This window comes from Idiotropiscis lumnitzeri, chromosome 5 (genome assembly GCF_059441095.1).
Source record: "Idiotropiscis lumnitzeri isolate Australia: NSW breed Sydney's pygmy pipehorse chromosome 5, RoL_Ilum_1.0, whole genome shotgun sequence".
NCBI classification, from domain to species: domain Eukaryota; kingdom Metazoa; phylum Chordata; class Actinopteri; order Syngnathiformes; family Syngnathidae; genus Idiotropiscis; species Idiotropiscis lumnitzeri.
In genome coordinates, this window is record NC_142395.1 from 19,086,773 (window position 1) to 19,093,200 (window position 6,428).

The window sequence follows — 6,428 nt, forward strand, 5'->3', positions numbered from 1 at the left end:
ATCACTCCATGGCCAACGGCAGGGCGGATGCCAGATTCTGAATAGCTCAGCAGACGGTAGAGCACTCCTACTTTCCCAACCCTAACTGCCACTCACCCTACAAAGACGCCCCTGACACTGTAACATCTATACCTACGCTTCCCTGTCTTCGCCGCCGGCAGCCCTAATTGGCGACGAACGGCACCCACCCTCCACTGTGAGTGCATGACCGTCGCCTCGCTTATCCAGAGTCTTTGCTGGATCCCAGTTTGACTTGTCCATGCAGTCGTACAGCCAGACCTCAGTTTTGCTGCCAGGATACACACTGCACAACCTTCGCATCCCTCCATCTCGCATCCTCAATCACCTGCAGCTGCAGGTTCTCACACAGAGCCAAAGGAGAAACTCATTCAATTGAGCCATTTCCATCCCCCATGGCAACCACACCCCCAGTCATACGGCAACGACGCGGGAGCAGGCGGCATAGAGACTTGTAAGTGGCCGTGTGCCACCTCTGGCTCATGGTCGTCTCACTAGACCCCAAAGTGCCGGCAACTGCAGGGTGGCGTCGCTCCTGCAATGACCTTGAGGATGGCAGTCCAGTCCTCTTTCTCTCCCGTTCCGCCTGTGCAGACCGACGATGGACCCAAGTTGGATCACAGGAGACCTCGAGTGGACCTCGTTGGGCGGCGCCATGCCCCTCAGGAGCTGCAGATGCCTCAGAAAAGGAACACAACGGGAGAGAGTCTGGAGAAATGCACCACAGGTTCTGGCCCTTGCTCAGCCAGCGCAACATGATCTAACACTTCAGTTACCTTTAATAATACCTTGTGAGGTCAGTCTGTTTACCTGGGCGGTCTGCAATTTTATACTGTGAAGTCAGCCAATAGCTCCACCCAATGGGCCTGCCAAATGTAAATCCAACGTAGAGAATAAATCTCCACAATAAATCTCCACACGTCCATTTCTATACATCCTGTAATGTGTAATATTTCACTTGTAAAGTTGTGATTCGTAGATGAAGCGGCATCAGATCTTCCTGTACAATATGAAAAACGTTCTCCCGTTGACTCCTCCAAAACTTGAAATCATCTGTAATCAAATGAGATAAAAAACAAAATCAGTTTAATTGGGTAGAAAATAAGAGTAAAGCTTTACGTTTTATACTGAAAACTTCCTAGTGTTTAGGAAAATTAGAAGGAAATAATAGATGCATAGTTGATTTTTGGATCGCTTTCACGATTTGAGCATCTACCGTCACTTTGTACACAGAACTACTTACACCCAAAGTTGAATGGACTTACCTAATTTTCCGCCGTTTAAAGCATTCAAGTGTCGGAGTTCAGTAAAGTTAAAAGCCATTTTGATCCTCCCCCTCTACCCCCATTTCCTTTTGGGCCATTCCTTAAAAAACAAACAAAAAAAAAAACATAAAAAGTAATAAACACTGTTGACACCCGCATATTTTTACCAGTAATATAAACTCCTGAAACACACGTCGATAATCTTATTCGAAATGTTTAAAATGTATTCATTACAAAAACTATTCTGCGACTCCGTTTGCTACTCATTTCTAATTATCATTACCATAACTCATTGAATTCATAAATGGCATTTAATCAGATTCACATTTTCCCCTGCACAACAAATGCAAAAAAATACTTGTCATCCAGGTGTTTACAATATAAAGTGAAATTAGCAGGATGAAAAAAATATGAATTACAGTAAATAATATCTAAAAATAAAACTAAATATAATAAACTATTCTGTCGCAGTGAACAAAGAGGCTGTCTGAGAGAGATCTTTACCTTACCAGATATGCCGGTTGTCCACAACAATCGATCCAAAAGGCTCAGTCAGTCAGTTTTGTTTGTTGTTGAAAGCAAATATGATTACTGCAATTCCAATCGTTAAAAGCCCCAAATTGTTTCCAATGTGATCAACTTGCAGTCAGCAAAAAGTAGGACTTCCCTGTTCACCCTCTGTCAGTTCAGTCCGCTTCCACTAAGTTATCAGCTGATTTTACGACATGCGCTGATGGACCATCCCCACAGCACATAACATGGATCGCATTTACCCAACGATTCAGAAAAAAACACTTTGAATGCAATGAATATCTAAACATGTACAGAACGTGTCAAAGAACTGGCACCTACCTGTACTCCGGCCCATATTATTACAGTTTTTGCGTTTTCATGTGTTGAGTACGATGATTCAATTAATATGCAGAAACATTACAACACAAATTGCCCTTTTTATTTTGTCCCTCCATCAGATTGTTAAAGTCTTGACAAACCTACCGTTGAAGTCTTTTTCTGTCTGGAATGGAGAATCATGACATAAACCTACCGTCCAAGTCTTTTTGTGCCTCTGTCATTCTCCCAATGATCCAGAAATTCTGAGGGGCAGAATCATCCCTGATGAAAACTGTCACTGGAGACGACATTCCGCTTGACTACTGTCCACTTCGGTCACTCCTGGAGCTGTGGCAAAGACTCGGTGGCCCGAACAAGACATAACTAAAGAACTTGAAGTCTGTCGCATGACCGTGCATTTGTTTGGAGCCGTTCCATCGGTCAGATGCGCCAACGAACAATACTGATGATGACAAATCTGACTTTTCTGTAGAGACTGTTCAAGCGCTCAGACAAAGCCTTTATTTGGAGAAATGTTTAATGAGCATGAGCTCAGAAGACGAGGCCATAAAGATTGTGAAAGAACGTCAGGAACTTGATGAGTGGCCAAAGGCAGAGCTTCAACTTTAGTTGGACCAGTCGGCGTCTTGGGACTGACAGCGCATCTGAATGCTATCTGAATATCTGTGCAAGTATTTGAGGGATGATTCAACCAACATGCAGAAATGGCATAAAACATTTTTTTTTTCAAATCCACCCAACTCTCCGCCACAAAAACAAAAAATACATATATTTATAGTCAAAAGCAAATAAATTCCTTAAGAAGACAGATTTTGGGTAAAGGACCCCAGAGTGTAGAGATAAACCTAAACCTACCGTTTGTAGTCTTTATCAGTCCGGAGCCTGTTGTACAGGGGTCCGCAGTTTCAGTCTAAACCCGTGGAGCAGCTGACAAAAGTCTTAGTGCAGGATTTTTTTATTTTCTTTCCCCAGACGACATCGCTGCAAGATTTTATGGCAAAGCGATTGATAATGGCTTGCGTATTGAAGTAGTCTTTTGATTGTGCTGCCATTGGCTTCCACAAGGAATGTGCGACAATAGTAGTTTCTGAAATATTGTTCTTCTCCTCAGGTAGAGGTAGGATGTTTTGGCTGATCTCTATGACTCTCTTCTCATTTTTGTGATGCCTATAAGTTGAAGATTTCATTTCCTTGAGTAAGTGTCCAGCTCATTTTCCCGGGTTAGAGATCCCGTTGGTGATTTGTCATCAATCTTCAATTTTTTTTTTTACTATCCCACTTGGTTCCACATGAAGTCTTGTCTTCTTCATCCCTTCCATTGCATGAGTGTTCTTGTCCATCTTCTAGGAACGGCACTCACAAAGGATTCAATGGTGCCAGAACCAGTCTTTCTAAGTTGAAAAAGGTATGAGATATGTTGAGGTGATGACTACAGAGCCTTTTGGACTGCTGGAGATTTAAAGTAAGGGAATTATTGTTGAATAAACTTGCCTAATTTCCCACAGTTTTCTTCATTTGCATCAATTTAGTAAAATCCATCTGAATGGTAGGCATATCTTGACCCTCCCATCTCATTGGGGCCATTCTGGTAACAACCATTATGATGATATGAACACCGTTGATGCGTGGATATTTTCATTCATTAAAACATGCATAGATAATCTTACTATAAAATGCATTAATTATGAAAAGTATTGTGAAAGCCCATTTGCCATTTAGATAAATTCATAAATGTCATTTAATCTTTACATTTAGCAGGTATTAAAAATATTTTACGTACACGGAATTTAGCAAGATGAAAACGTCAGTACATTACAGTGAATGAAAGATTTTCAAAAATACATTACGAATTAAATATTGTCTCAGTTAGCAATAAAATCAGTTCATCTGGCCCTAATCTCACTGTTTGTAGGTGACTATCCGAAACAATTTCTAGTCACCAAGAGGCTGAGTGAGAAGGATCCTTACCTTGCCAGACATGCCGGTTGTGCTTGGTCCGCAACAATAATCGTTCAAAAAAGGCCGATGTGTCAGTTTTCTTTGCCGTTCCAAGCCGCATGATTAGAACGAGTCCAATGCGGCTCGTTAGAGGGTTCAAATTGGTTCCAATGCGATTAAGTTGCGGTCAGCTAATAAGTCGGACTTTCCGGTTAACCCTCTGACGGTTCATTCCACTTGAACAGCTAATTTTAGGACGTACAAAAAGCATCCCATTCACCAAACAATTCACAATAAAATACTTTCAATACAATGAATATCCAAACATGTACAGAACGTGTTAAAGAACTGGCACCTACCTGACTCCGGCCCGTAATTATTAGAGTTGTTACGTTTTTATGCGTTGAGTATGATGATTCAATAAACATGCAGAAACATTACAACACAAATTGCCCTTTTTATTTTGTCCCTCCATCACAAAAATAAAATCTGTTTAGTCAAAACTTTAAAAGATTATTCAAACACTTAAAAAAAAAAAGATTTTGGACGAAAACCATCAGATTGTGAGAGTCATGACATAAACCTACCGTTCAAGTCTTTTTCTGTCCGGAATGGAGAATCATGACATAAACCTACCGTCCAAGTCTTTTTGTGCCTCTGTCAGTCTCCCAATGATCCAGAAATTCTGAGGGGCAGATTCATCTACGATGAAAACTGTCACGGGAGACGACATTCCGCTTGACCACTGTCCACTTCGGTCACTCCTGGAGCTGTGGCAAAGACTTGGTGGCCCGAACAAGACATAACCAAAGAACTTGAAGTCTGTTGCATTTGCATTTGTTTGGAGTCGTTCCACCTGTTAGATGCGCTTAGCTATGCGCTAACGAACAATACTGATGATGACAAATCTGACTTTTCTGTAGAGATTGTTCAAGTGCTCAGACAAAGCCTTTATTTGGAGAAATGTTTAATGAGCATGAGCTCAGAAGACAAGGCCATAAAGATTGAGAAAGAACGTTAGGAACTTGAGTGGCCAAAGGCAGAGCTTCAACTTTAGTTGGACCAGTCGGTGCTTTGGGACTGACAGTGCATCAGAATGCTATCTGAATATCTATGCATGTAAAGTATTTGTGGGATGATTCAACAAACATACAGAAACTGCACATTTCATTTTTTTTTTTCCACATCCACCGAACTCCCCGCCACAAAAACAAAAATATATATATATTTATGGTTAAAAGCAAAAAAAGGTGATCCAAATTCCTTAAGAAGACAGATTTTGGGTAAAGGACCCCAGAGTGTAGAGATAAACCTAAACCTACCGTTTGTAGTCTTTATCAGTCTGGAGCCTGTTGTACAGGGGTCCGCAGTTTCAGTCTAAACCCGTAGACCAGCTGACAAAAGTCTTTGTGCAGGATTTTTAAAAATATTTTCCCCAGACGACATCCCTGCAAGATTTTAGGGCAGAGCGATTGATAATGGCTTGCGTATTGAAGTTGTCTTTTTATTGTACTGCCATTGGCTTCCACATGGAATGTGCGACAATAGTAGTTTCTGAAATATTGTTCTTCTCCTCTGTTAGAGGTAGGATGTTTTGGCTGATCTCTATGACTCTCTTCTCATTTTTGTGATGCCTATAAGTTGAAGATTTCATTTCTTTGACTAAGTGTCCAGCTCATTTTCCCGGGTGAGAGATCCCGTTGGTGATTTGTCATCAATCTTCAATTTTTTTTTTTTTTACTATCCCACTTGGTTCCACATGAAGTCTTGTCTTCTTCATTCCTTCCATTGCCAGAGTGTTCTTGTCCATCTTCTAGGAACGGCACTCACAAAAGTATTCAATGGTGCCAGAACCATTCTTTGGCACGGAGAATTCTTGTTCTTGTTGAATAAACTCGCCTAATTTGCCAGTTTTCTTCATTTGCATCAATTTGGTAAAAATCCTCTGAATGGTATCTTGACCCCCATCTCATTGGGGCCATTCTGGTAACAACCATTATGATGATATGAACACCATTGAGGCGTGGAGATTTTCATTCATCAAAACATGCATAGATAATCTTACTTTAAAATGTATTAATTATGAAAAGTATTGTGAAAGCCCGTTTGCCATTTAGATAAATTTATAAATGTCATTTAATAAGATTCACATTTTAATCTGTAGATTTTGCAGGTATTAAAAATACTTTACGTACACGGAATTTAGCAAGATGAAAACGTCAGTACATTACAGTGAATGAAAGATTTTCAAAAATACATTACGAATTAAATATTGTCTCAGTTAGCAATAAAATCAGTTCATCTGGCCCTAATCTCACTGTTTGTAGGTGACTATCCGAAACAATTTCTAGTCAC